General features: G+C 32.5%; 1 protein-coding gene and 1 non-coding gene across 2 annotated transcripts in view; one reads left to right on the top strand and one right to left on the bottom strand.

Moving 5' to 3' along the window:
• LOC123700648 (Bardet-Biedl syndrome 5 protein homolog) overlaps window positions 1-13,898 on the top strand; it is a 216,404-nt gene that overhangs the window by 165,094 nt on the left and 37,412 nt on the right. The gene's annotated exons all lie outside the window — the stretch shown is intronic.
• On the bottom strand, window positions 1,970-2,088 carry LOC123701103. Its single transcript, XR_006752677.1, has one exon. It is a non-coding gene; the product is annotated as a 5S ribosomal RNA (ribosomal RNA).

Raw genomic sequence — 13,898 nt, 5'->3', positions numbered from 1 at the left:
GTGGTAGGGAAAGAAAAAGATGGCGCGTATTGGAAAAATGTTACGCGTAACGGTAAAATGTCACGCGTAACGAAAAAATATTACACCGATAAAGAAGTTTCACTTCAAAAAACTCGACTGAAAATTGTACGTCTACTTACACATTATTTTTCTGCGGCTATTTTTATGACTCATTATTACCAAGAGAAGATTCACTTTACTAAGTTGAATCTATTGATTCAAAAAAATACGACAAGCAACAACATTACTTATTTATATACGAACTTACCCTCATTCTGCCGGTCATCACATCACAAACACCTCAAATTTTTATTTATTTGTATAGATTTTCAACAATCAAATATAATCACGTGCGAGCCAGACTGAAGTTGTTCTTTTCAAAATATAAAAGCGACCCTTGCCGGGTATAATTCAAGTACAATTATATTGAAGGGTGTTTTCATATCATTTTTATAAGACTTATTTTTTATGACCGAACTTTTTAAGTCATACAATTTGAAATCCTGTAAAATAGACCTGTTTCAATGACTACCTGTTCTTTTTGGCTATAGATATTCAATATTTTTATTTATTTTTTAATTTATTTGATGGTCGGTATATTTCATTATATTTCATGAGTGTCATAAAATGCTTATGCAATATTTAACAAAAATCGGACGAACTATAAATAAATTCACAAAAATATTATGCACTTTTTCGTCTACACTAATATGATCAAAGTTTGTATAATTTTTGAGCGTATGACAAATTAACACAAGAACTACATTCCGATTTTGAGAGCAATTTTTTTGATTGAGAAAACAGTAAGATAAGAGTAAGATATTATTTGTATGATTCTTGCCCAGGTGATAATATTTTTAAAAGGTTTATCAACTCAGACGGCAGTTCAGCTAGTCATAACACTTAAACCCATCTCAATATTAAGCGCTCAAGTCACAATAACATCGCTTCACCTAATGAGTTGCTTAGAAAAATCCTAATAAATTTCAATGTGCAATTCCGCCTCGCTGACTTTAAAACATGACACGTCTCAGGGGAGTTGGGCGTTTTATTAATACAGGTCTAATAAACTAAAGTGGTAGCTTTTTGTGTTTATATAGGTTAAATTTGAATGCTTAAGGTCAATTTGAAGTGATTTTTACTAGCTTTTGTTTTGTGAATGTGTTTATGTTTTTTCTGATTTGTATTAGAAATAAATTATAATGCAATATATTGGTTTGTTGAATAAGTACCTAGTCAGTAACAAATGATAGCGATTGGTGTGTTTCAGGATTATTTTTTTTGCAACTACACATAGAGGAACCTTAATCTTTCAAAACCGGCAGGCAGCCTTTTCAGTAAGGCGATCTCTCCCAGGGGAATGGTAACAAAAAAAATCACCTTAAGAGCTAGCGCGCAAGAGCAACTTTTGTCTTCGCAACTATTTTGTCTCTACCATCAACTCTATGGGGAGTTGCGTCGCTACGTGCGCGCACTTTCTTACTAGCCCATGGAGTTGATGGGAGAGACAAAATAGTTGCGGAGACAAAAGTTGCTCTTGCGCGCTAGCTATAATAGTTTTGCTGCTTACCTACCTAAAAACATACAGAAAATCCTGTAAACTCAAAACACAATAGAACCTTTTCTTTTTTATTATTATTTAACATATATAGCGAAAAAACACTGCTGTGATTCGATCTAAATGGCATTGTGGGATGATAACAGAAAAAATTTAGACAAGTCTTGAAACGCGTTCATTCTATTACATGTTTATTTCTGCGGCAATTTTGGCTAAGTGCATAAGGATTTAGAATTGATAAGCAAAATCCGAAAAATGTATGATTTTTGTTTTTTTTTTTTTTTTGTTTAATATAATATAGATTTCAGGTACTAAGACTCTTTAAATTCTGAATTCCGATGAGCACCACAGCTTATTTGATTAATTTATAAACTACATTTTTCATTAAAAAAAAATAAAAATACCACAAAAAGCCAACATCACGCGGTGTTCCCAGGCGGTCACCCATCCAAGTACTGACCGCGCCCGACGTTGCTTAACTTCGGTGATCGGACGAGAACCGGTGTATTCAACGTGGTATGGACGTTGGCGATATACTACTGAAAAAATGTCGATACATATCAAACTCCTGTAAGTCCATTCTAACAGAAATGTGGGAATCGAGGTATTTTTAATAACTTAAAAAAACAATATGTTTGGACCTTTATAATTTATGACGGATATAATATAATACATTAGAATAATTTTTACGAAGAAAAAGAAATGTATTACTTGATGATTATGACACAAAATTAGATTTAAATCTGGACATACAGGCGTTTGATATGTACCAGCAAAACTTACCGGGTTTTGAAAAACATCGTCTTGGACTTACAGGAATTTGAAAAATCTCTAATGGACTTACAGGGATTTGATAGAACTCAGTTTTGGGACGTACTGAGGTGGTGGAAATGGGTAGATAGTTCGTCGCGTTGTAAGTATTGGACATTAAAATAAAATATGTAAATTAAAAGATACAAATTATTATTATTATTAACCTTTATCATCCCACTGCTGGGCAAAGAGAGGGGTCAATAAATCAAAACAGTTGAAAAAATCTCAGTACGGCCCTGGGCTTCATGGCTGGGAATAACTACTGTGCGTGTGCTGTGCGTCTAGTTTCATTTATCTTTTAGCTGTTTTCTGAGCCTTGTCTGTTTTAGCTTTTGGTATTGTTTTTTTCCTTGCTTTGTCTAGAACCACCACCTCTATAGTAAAACTGTTTTCTTCCATTATTTATCAATTAAAACGATTTATAAGCATTGGTCACACGTGTTAGCTTCAACTAAATTGAGAGAAATGGCAGCCATTTTAGTGCACATACTGCGCTGTGATTGGTCGAAATGGACTAACCGGAGTTTGATAAACCACTGTCGACGGACATACCGGAGTTTGAAAAAAAACATTAACTTTAAACCTTATTTTAATAGAGATACGATTGACTTACCTAACTTTGAAAAGTACAGACTGGTTTAGTTTTACAATTCAAAATTGGCGCCGTTGTTATCTCAATTTTCGCGGGGAGTGGACTTACCGGAGTTTGATATGTATCGACTCAAATGTGATACAGAATTTGATAATTTGTTAACATAATAATAAAGGAAACCGAACAAATATGAATATAGACACAGTAGGAAAATTTACTTTAGCAAAAAATACACCTCCATTATTTTAATTATTATAACTAACTAACTACTATTAAAATAAAATAAAAAGTGAAAATAATAATTTATTTCTCGTTGAATTCTATTGTATATTTAATTAATGTAATTGAGGTATTTCTCGTTGTCGTCTATCTGAAAATAATAATTAAATCAAACATTTTTAACACAAATTAACCGCTCGCGCTCAAATTAAGGAAGTATTCACAATAGATTTTATCTTATCTGTAAATTGAAACACTGGGCGGAAAAGAGGAATATAAAATAAAATAAACGTAACCCAGATATACTACAAAGTTACAAACACTGATAGTCAGGTGCTTATCAGGTGCTTTAATTTACAATAATAAGATTTATCATACACACTGAATTTTATATTTATTTTTATAGCATTTAATTATTTAAAAGCTTTATAAATGATAATTTCTTAAGGATCTAAATTGATTCTTATACGATTTGATCCGGATAAGTTGTCCTTTTTTTCTATACGTGAAAAAATCATACAAACTGAATTAATTGACAAAGTACAAACAACCAACAAGAAGTAACAAAAATTTTTATAATCCTAAGTATAAGCCTGTTTTCCTACTACAAGTTTCCAAATAAGTTGGTAGAAATCATTTATTATATCTTCTTAGGTACATATTGATATGCTAATGTCATCGTAATATTTTCCTGTAAAGGATGAAATTAAACTTTACCATAATTTTGGAACCGTAAAAATGTAGCTTCGTCTCGATCCTCTGACCTATGACTAATCGGAACTACTGTAATAATAATAAGCAATAATCATCTATACTTCTATACTATCTAAGTATATTATCTTTAATATATATAAATTTCGTGTCACAATGTTTGTCCTCAATGGACTCCTAAACCACTTAACCGATTATAATAAAATTCGCACACCATGTGCAGTTTGATCCAAATTGAGAGATAGGATAGTTTAAATCTAAAATTATTTTAGAGAAAGCGGGAGAAGCCGCGGGCGGTAAGTTAGTAATATTATAAAGAGGAAACGTTTATATGTATGTATGGTTTTCACGCATAAACTACTGAACCGATTACAATTAGCACACATATAGAGGGTAACTTGGATTATCACATAGGATAGGTTTTATCCCGGAAATCCCACGGGAATGGGAACTATGCGGGTTTTCCTTTGAAAACGCGGGCGAAGCCGCAGGCGGAAATCTAGTAATCTATAAGAGTTAAGGCCACACTGTCTATAGTAATAGTCTTTTCATTTTAGTGTTCCTCCATACATCGAGTTGGCACATATATCATTGTTTCGGCAGTACAATACAAATTTGTCACACGTATATTCGAAACGTGCTGAAGGCCTGAAATCCAGGCGAGAATCTTTAGAATGAGAATATTGAATTTCGACACGCATTTGTATTAAAAACGATTATAATAAAATCTAGTATTTTTTATTAATTTTACGTGAGTATTAAACATTTAGAAATTAATGATTTTAACGGATTTTAAACGAGATTTATTCATTATTGACTGAATTCAGTCTCCCCGTGGCCACGCTCGCTGCAAAGTGTGCGTCGTGCGATAATAATATAATGTCGGGATAATAATATAATGAATGAATAAATCAAGTTTAAAATCCGTTAAAATATTTAATTTCTTAATAATAAATTATTGTACTTGTAATAAATACAATCAACACAATTGTTAGCATTGAATTAACTCCAAAATTCAAAATACAGTTATTAATTATTTTAAATTGCGTAGTAGTGATATTAATTTATAATGATCAACAAAATATGTATTTACCTAATAAATTATAACAATTGGCGTCGTGTTAAAAGTAGACATAATGAAAATTAATTAATGTTTATTGTCGATACTACCAGTGCGTTGAAAGCTTCCGCGAGTCCATGGCACAAGCGATAAGCGACAATCATTTTTATATTAATACTTAATAGTGTAGGTATAGTAGTCTACATAAATAAATGATATTAAATTCTCAAATCAACGGCTCATGTTTTGAAAATAATAACAGCTCAGGCAATAAAAGCTTTGTTCATACTTTATGCGTCCTGTGTATAATATCCTATTTTGTACCATCATCGTAGAAGTGTGCGTAGTTCTAAAAACTATATTTATTTGACTGGCTGTTACCCGAGACTTTGCTCGCTTGTACAGACACAAAAATCACACAAAAAGTTCTCTACATTGCGACTTGAAAGAGGAACAAACACACTTAATGATATAATATTTGAGTCTGGACTTTGAAGATAGTTCGGACGCTTTGATATAGGCTACTTTTTTACGGTAGTAAGTCGTTTAACTACGCGGAGGAAGCCACAGGCGAAATATAGTAATAACATTATTAAATACTAGCTGTGCTCCGCGGTTTTACTGGCAGTGCTCCGCTCCTGTTGGTCTCAGCGAGATGATATATTATAGCCTATAGCCTTCCTCGATAAATGGGCTATCTAACACCGAAATAATTTTTCAAATCAGACCAATAGTTCCCGAGATTAGCGCGTTCAAACAAACTATTCGGCTTTATAATATTATAGTATAGATTTAATTCCACATATTATATAAGCTACGATTAATCTCTCTTAACATAAATACAGATAACATAAGTGGAGCATGAAATCATTACCGGTGATCGATCAGGCGTCTCGGACGCAGGGGACATATTAACGAATCGCTTTTGTTATGCGAAATAGTTCGTAAGTAATTGTTCTGATTATTCCATTTTTATGGATATTAGATACAAGAGTATTTTTGAAGTAAAACTTCTTAAGGTGCGTTGAGAGTAAAATTTCAAGGTCATGGCAATACCGTCACGCCATGGAGTAAGGATTTTGGTAAAGAAGTTTCACTTCTCACTCGTGTGCGGCACACACGCTCATTTTTTAATGATGAAAGAATATATAGGGATTTTAATTTATAAGAATGAGTCTCTACAAAGATAATATTTCACAAAACAAGAGATGAATAATAACTGCATAAAGTATGCTGGCTCTACATAAACTTAGGTACAACTTAGGACAACAATTAAAAAATGCCTTACTCCATGACGTTACTAATTCAGGATACATCGCCCATTTTTGCAAGTGACTACTATCAAGCTGATTTTCCGTTTGTAGCTTTATTTTGATGAGACACCGAATAATTTGGTGTACGAAACTCTCAATTGTGGTAGCTAACAGAGATAACAAGGATAAATTTTTTGATTTGATGGTTCTCAAATATTTATTACGCAATTTGTAGGACAATATGTCTGTTGAATTATATAAACATTAACTAAGTGAAAACAAAAAAATCAGCTTGTTAGTAATCATTAATGATGAGCTCGTTATCGATACACTTTGGAAAGGGGGACTCTTTGAACAAACCATAGATTTTGTAGGACAAATATTTTTTCGAATAATTTAGGTAATTATCTTGAGATTGAACAAAAAAAAAATCATTCAGTTAGTAATAAATATTTGAGAACCATCAAATCAAAAATTTTTATCCTTGTTATCTCTGTTAGCTACCACAATCGAGACTTTCGTACACGAAATTATTGGGCGTCTCATCAAAATAAAGCTACAAACGGAAAATTATCTTGATAGTAGTCACTTGCAAAAATGGGCGATGTATCCTGAACTATACGGTATTGTCACGACGGACGCGCCCTTGAAATTTAACCCCCAACGCGCCTAAAGAAGTTTCACAACAAAAATCATGATTGAAAATTTGAAATCTTTTCTAATAATATTATAAAGAGGAAAGGTTTGTATGTATGTATGTATGTATGCCTTTAACGCATAAACTACTGGACTGATTTTGATGAAATTTGGCATAGACAATCTTTAGACCCTGAGAAAGGACATAGGCTACCTTTTATTGCGAAATGTGTACCACGGGCGAAGCCGGGGCGGACCGCTAGTCTTTAAAATATCATTAAAAAAAACAATTCGTAGTTTAAATTGTTTCTAATGTAAAAAGTTTTACAATAATAAGTTTATTTATTCTTAGAAAATCAATTACTTGTCTTCGTAAAAGTGAACATTATAAAGAATTTAAAACAAGACAATGTTTTGTTGTTTACAAATTAAAACAGAAATAAACATAGCATTACGATTCTCAGAATGTCTCAATACATTTTATTACTTGCTGACTTTGGAAAGTCTATGTTATTTATAATTTACTAGCTTAACGCCCGCGGCTTCGCCCGCTTTCTCTAAAACGATTTGAGATTTAAACTATCCTATCTCTAAAGTTGGATCGAACTGCACGTGGTGTGCGAATTTTATTATAATCGGTTAAGTGGTTTAGAGGACAAACATTGTGACACGAGATTTATATATATTAAGATATATATTTTAATAAATAAATGCAAATAAAAACTTACATATTTTCATTCTCTTATTCCTTGTCAATTATTTATTAATTAGAACTCTATTTAATTCCTTATGAAATTGAGCATCAAATAAATAAGAAAATATTGTATCATTTTATGATATTGGAAGCATTTTCTCGTACATAATTTTTATATTATGTTAATCTATACTAATATTATAAAGCTGAAGAGTTTGTTTGTATGTTTGTTTGTTTGTTTGAACGTGATAATCTCGGGAACTACTGGTCCGATTTGAAAAATTCTTTCGGTGTTAGATAGGTCATTTATCGAGGAAGGCTATAGGCTATATATCATCACGCTACGACCAACAGGAGTGGAGTCACGGGGGTGAAATGTCACGGTGGGTCATTGTATTCTTCTGTCTCTTCCATGTGTCTCAACTAATGTCTTATATGTAGTCTTTGGACAATAAACCTGTTAACTAACTAAGATTTTGAGTAAGTAAAAAACACAGAAATCTATTTTTTGTTTAACCTTCCAGCGGTCGCGCGCGGTCTCTGAGTCCGCAACGAACTTATTTTAGTAAATATACTGAAACTGTAAACAATAGACGCTTGCGCTTCCGTGATACCTTCGAGGGGGTGATGTAGCACCTCTCAGTAGCCCTGTGACATTCGTCGCATGTACACGTGCTTTCTTATTTGTGTTTGCGGTCTCAGATTCCGCGCGCGACCGATTGTGTTCCAGAACAATCCAGTGCAATTAAACCGAAGCCGAGGTAAATATTTTATGTTTTTTGTATCTTATTATTACTTTTTATGCTTTAGACTATAATAATATAAAAGTATAGTTTTAACAATGTATTTTTGTTGTAGACAATGAATTACGAAGACTTAGAATGTCGAATATCTCGCATGTTAGAGGAGGTGGAATCAGAAGATGAGGTCTTCGATGACGTTTCGGACCAAGAAGACGACCCAATAGAAATTTCACCAGCACAGGATGAGTGTGTTCAATCAGACGCTGAGCTTAGTGAAAATGAACCGCAAAACAAAGTATAGTTGTTTCAAATGTGGAAAACACATGTGCCTAGAACATGTGATTGTTATATGCCGAGAATGTTCATTTCCAGTAGATATTATGGACACTAATGACGAATAGTTTATTATAGTTATTCTAAACAAAAATTAGTAGTTTTTAGGTATGTTTTCTTTATTCCATTTTATTATAATTTAGATTATTCTAGAACTTTACGTAAAATGATCTCAAAAATAGGTGTCATTTTAGCGTTCCTATTACACAGTGCCAATTGATGATGAATGTGATTTATTTCAGCAGCGCAGAGCAGTGGTGGCTCAGTGGTGAGACCTCGGATTTCGAATCGATAAGTCCGTGGTTCGAGACCAAGCGAGCGCGCAGGAATTAAATTGATTTTTCAATTTATCTGCGCATGTTGTAACATCACCACTGCTCGAACGGTGAAGGAAAACATCGTGAGGAAACCGACATGTCGAAGAATTAAAAAGTTCGACGACATGTTCATCCGCCAACACGCACTTGGCCAGCGCGGTGGATTATGGCCTGTACCCTCATAGGAGGCCCGTGTCCCAGCAGTGGGAACGTATATGGGCTGATGATGATGATGATGATGATGTGATTTATTTCTAAGATAATTATAGTCAAGTTTATAATTGTTAATTGTAAAAAAGAAAATTTCATTTTGTTTTGTTTAATGTTGATTTATAACGGTGATTTCCACCCAGAATCAAAAATTTTGAGTTTTTATAGACCTTTGTTCTATTAAGCACAAATAAAAGAAGTAATGAGTAATTAAGTTGTTTTTATTTTATTTCATATGTTTAAGACCTCTTTTTAATCATGTGCTATACAAGAAGTCGAAATATTCATTTGTCCAAACGAGACACTTAAAGGAGAATGACCACGGGTGGCATCGGTAAAATTTTAGTTGTGCCACGTGTTCGTGATATTGTTAATTCCTATTTGTATTTATAATGATCATATGTATCACTATTAAGTCTTAATTATACCGGATAAATTGAAATAATAGTAAAAGTTTGTGTTTTGAAACATGTTTGACCACGTATGGAATCGGTAAAATACTAGTTGTGTCTCGTGTTCGTGATATTGTTAATTCCTATTTGTATTTATAATGATCATACTTATCACTATTAAGTCGTAATTATACCGAATAAATAGAAATAAAAGTAAAAGTTTTTGTTTTGACACATATATCTATCTCTTTTGCAAGCGTCATGTCATAGTTTCTGTTTGGAACTTGGTTTGAAAGTTTGAAATGAATGTATTCGACGCATTGTTCGACGTTATTTATTTTGAAATAATGTTTATTACGATTTACTTTTCACATTTGTCTTGTAAATTAAAATATTATCTATGTGATAAATGTAAAACTTAACGTTCATCGTTAGTTTAAACTCGATAAAGTATTTTTTTTGAAGTGTTGAATAAAACTATTGTTTTATTTTTATAGTCGCGAACTGCGGCTTATTTACATAAAAACTTTAATCGTTTCTAAAAGTACTAACATCAAGCTTTAAATTGAGCTATATTTCATCTTGACACAATAAGTTTGATTGCGATACCAAGTGCCATAGTCACTTGGGCAATCTCCTTTGCGGAATCACAGACCGCGCGCGACTGCTTGTGTTCGGCGCAAGGGTGCGACCGCTGGAAGGTTAAATCCTGAAAGCGCAAATAAATCCAGTAATTCCCTACTATATACACATAGATAATTTTATACTGTACCTACATTTTATTTACCTGAATTATATTATCAAAGTACAGTTCCACACATAAATCGTAAAAAATCATATTTAACTACCAACATTAATTTCAATTCAAAATTGGTCCTTCGCGCCGGATTTATACAAGATGCAGATAATAAATGTATTGATTGATAGCTATGCCCTGCGGCTTAGCCTGAGATTAGCGCGTTCATACAAACAAACTCAGGTTCATGTTATTAGTATAGATTAAGGAATAAGACACTTATTTTTCTTTAAAATATGTATATATACCATTTTTATTCTAACAGTTATCAGAAAAAGTAAAACTTAGGTACGATTTACAATGGATAGCTCTGGATTGAGAACCATGCGGGCTAAGTTAGATAAAATTGGTGACTTCTACAAAAAGCTTCTTTATAGCAGAATACAGGAAGCTTATCATTCTTAACGCTCAGTAAAGAAGAAATAAAGAAAAGAAAGTGAAAATGTAACTTTATTTTGTTCCTTCAATTATTGTCAAGTTTTTAAAACAACATCTGTATTTGTATCTGAATATTTTATTATTAATTTAACCTAAACAATTTACACACACACAAAACTTTATCACAGAATATACCATACTCAAAGCGCAAAAACATTCTCCAACTTATTTGCAGGGCAATCAGGTCTGAAAGAAAAACTTTAATATTGAACAAACAGGCCAAAGAAATGGCATTTTCCCATTCAAATTACTTCTGTCGGCGACTGTAGAGAGAAAACAATAAAACGTGTATAAATAAATCGACTTCCATTCGTTTCGGTCAAAGATTTAAACGTCTCGAACAACAAACAAATCGGCAAACAATTATTTGTTTTTAAACAATCTTTGTAGTTGGGAGATTTTATTTTGGTTTGGTAACATTGATTTTAAACCGATACGAACGTACCACAGCTTGATGCCTTCATATTTTTGAACAAACAAATGAATACAATAATTAGTTTTTCTCCTAATCCAAACATTTATATTATCTACATCTATAACATAAGTATATTTAGCAAACGAAAAGACGCGAAACCCCATAAAACTTAATACCTTTACTAGAAGTTGAAGACCAATAATCAGAAATGTGAATATTGTTAACCTCAATGATATCTTAATAAACAACGCTTCAATTGTTATCATCAAAGTAATAAAAATAACTTCATCATATTGACGATGCCTCACTAAATAAATCATATTATGTCTAGATAGACAATTACAATAGATATTATACTCTCCTATTTTATATATTTATTTCCACTTTCACTATTAAAATGAACATTAAATCACTCTAAAAGATCGGATGTGCGCTCAGCGGTTATGTACAGAACCATAAAGTGAGTGGCCATTTATTGTATTTGGTTAGGACTGCAGGCAAATATGATAGCAGGGTTGTCAGAATAAATATTGGACTAGGCAAAATAAGTGTGGCTTTGAGTTCATTCAATTTGCTCCTTTAAATTCGTGGGGATTTTCTGAGAACTGAAATTTGGGGCGGATGTAAATTATTATTTATTAAGTTTCCAATAATCTATTTTAATTAAGACGGTGTCAACTGATTGTTGGAAATATTAAAGACTAGCGGTCTGACCCGACTTCGCCCGTGGTACATATTTTGCAATAAAATGTACCCTATATTCTTTCTCAGGGTCTAAAGATTGTGCCAAATTTTATCAAAATCGGTTGAGAGGTTTAAGCGGGAAAGCGTAACAGACAGACAGACAGACAGAGTTACTTTCGCATTTATAATATATAATAATATAGTAGGGATTTGAATTAAATAAATATGATTAATTCATAAATTATAGTCAAAATAAAAACAACACAAATTGCATGAACAAAAAAAGACACAAAAATGCGGACTGAAATTCAGTAAACTCACAACTGAAATGTTGGTAACCTTTTGTTAATAATACAAGAATTATTCTTTCGTATTTCAAATAATATAGAAAGTGAAATAGACAATTGATTCCGTTACATAGATTTGTTTGATGTTGATACAAAAATTTGCCAAGAGCAAATATTTCAACGAATGTTTATTTAGTTTCTTTTTGTGTCTTCCGCTATTGGTCTAGTAATTTCAGTTGCACGCGATAAAAACGAAGTATTCTTCGTTTATTATACAGGAAAATATATACTAAGTGAAATACTTCTATTCTATTGATAATTTGATAATATAATAAAATATACATTAATAAATTGCAATTCTACATAATATAATAAAGTATCCATTAATACCTATATGATAGTATACCTAAAGGTGAAGAGTTTGTTAATTTAAATTCGCTTATTTCATAATCTTCTCGACCCATTTGCAAAATTATTTCACCGTTGGAATGTAACGTGATACCTGAATACTACAAGCTATATATTATGTACTAGATTTCCGCCCGCGGCTTCGCCCGCGTTTGCAAAGGAAAACCCGCATGGTTCCCGTTCCCGTGGGATTTCCAGGATAAAAACTATCCTATGTGTTAATCCAAGTTACCCTCTATATGTGTGCTAAATTTCATTGTAATCGGTTCAGTAGTTTTTACGTGAAAGAGTAACAAACATCCATACATCCATACTTACAAACTTACGCCTTTATAATATAATAATTATAATATAAGATTAAGATATTAAGATTTATGTACCACAGGCGAAGCCTGAGCGGACCGCTAGTTAATAATATATTTAAAGGAATGAAATTGACTGTTTTCAAAACTTTCACCAACAGAAAGCTACATTATTATTCAGTGATATTCTAAGCATACAATTTTCCTTCCTTTCCACATAATCAACTATCCCAACCACATAGAAACAATTATCCAAGCCAAACAATGCACTAAAGAAAGCTCACCAATTTTATACGGAATACCTCGTCACTCAGAGACATTTATTCCATCTTAAGGACAACCTCTAAATGAGAATAGATGGCAACCCTGAGCCGGGATAACCCGGGGACCGTTTTTAGCTGAAACCGGCCCATTACGGTCACAAGACGTTAATATATCGTGATAAATATTCTTGGAATGTGTGTAAAAAATGTATGCGTTTATAGTACATAAATACATTGAAGGATAATTGAGTACTACAACTACGTACTTTTTAATGAATAGAATATTGATAAGGCCGTGTCATTATACATATAATATAAAGCTGTATGAGATTTGTTATTTTCTAGTTAATTTTATAAAAATATGTACTATCAGGTGTTAAATAAATAAAATTTTCTGGCGCGATCACGTGTGGCCGATGATCAGAGTGGTCAGGCGTCGCCTCGGAATGGCAGAAGACGCAGGTTCGAATCCCGCGTCGTGATCGAATTTTTTATCTCTTTAAAAGTTTATATTTATAAAGCATTTGAATTGTATAAAAAACTCAATATCGAATTCATTTGCCAACCGACTTCAAAAAAGAAGGAGATTCTGTTCGTGTATATTTTTGCTACTATTTTTAAGATTTTTACCTCAGGCAGTTTCGACTGGGTGAACCGGTATCGATGATTCTTTTTTTATTTGAAAGCTGGTGCCTCCGACATGGACCCATTTAAATTTTGTCTAGGTCTGACAATTTATAAACTGTTTCGATTTATGTCAAAAATAATTATTTA

The sequence above is a fragment of the Colias croceus genome, chromosome 20 (genome assembly GCF_905220415.1).
Source record: "Colias croceus chromosome 20, ilColCroc2.1".
Lineage (NCBI taxonomy): Eukaryota > Metazoa > Arthropoda > Insecta > Lepidoptera > Pieridae > Colias > Colias croceus.
Note: the sequence above shows the minus strand (reverse complement) of the source record. Positions and strands in the feature narration are given on the sequence as shown.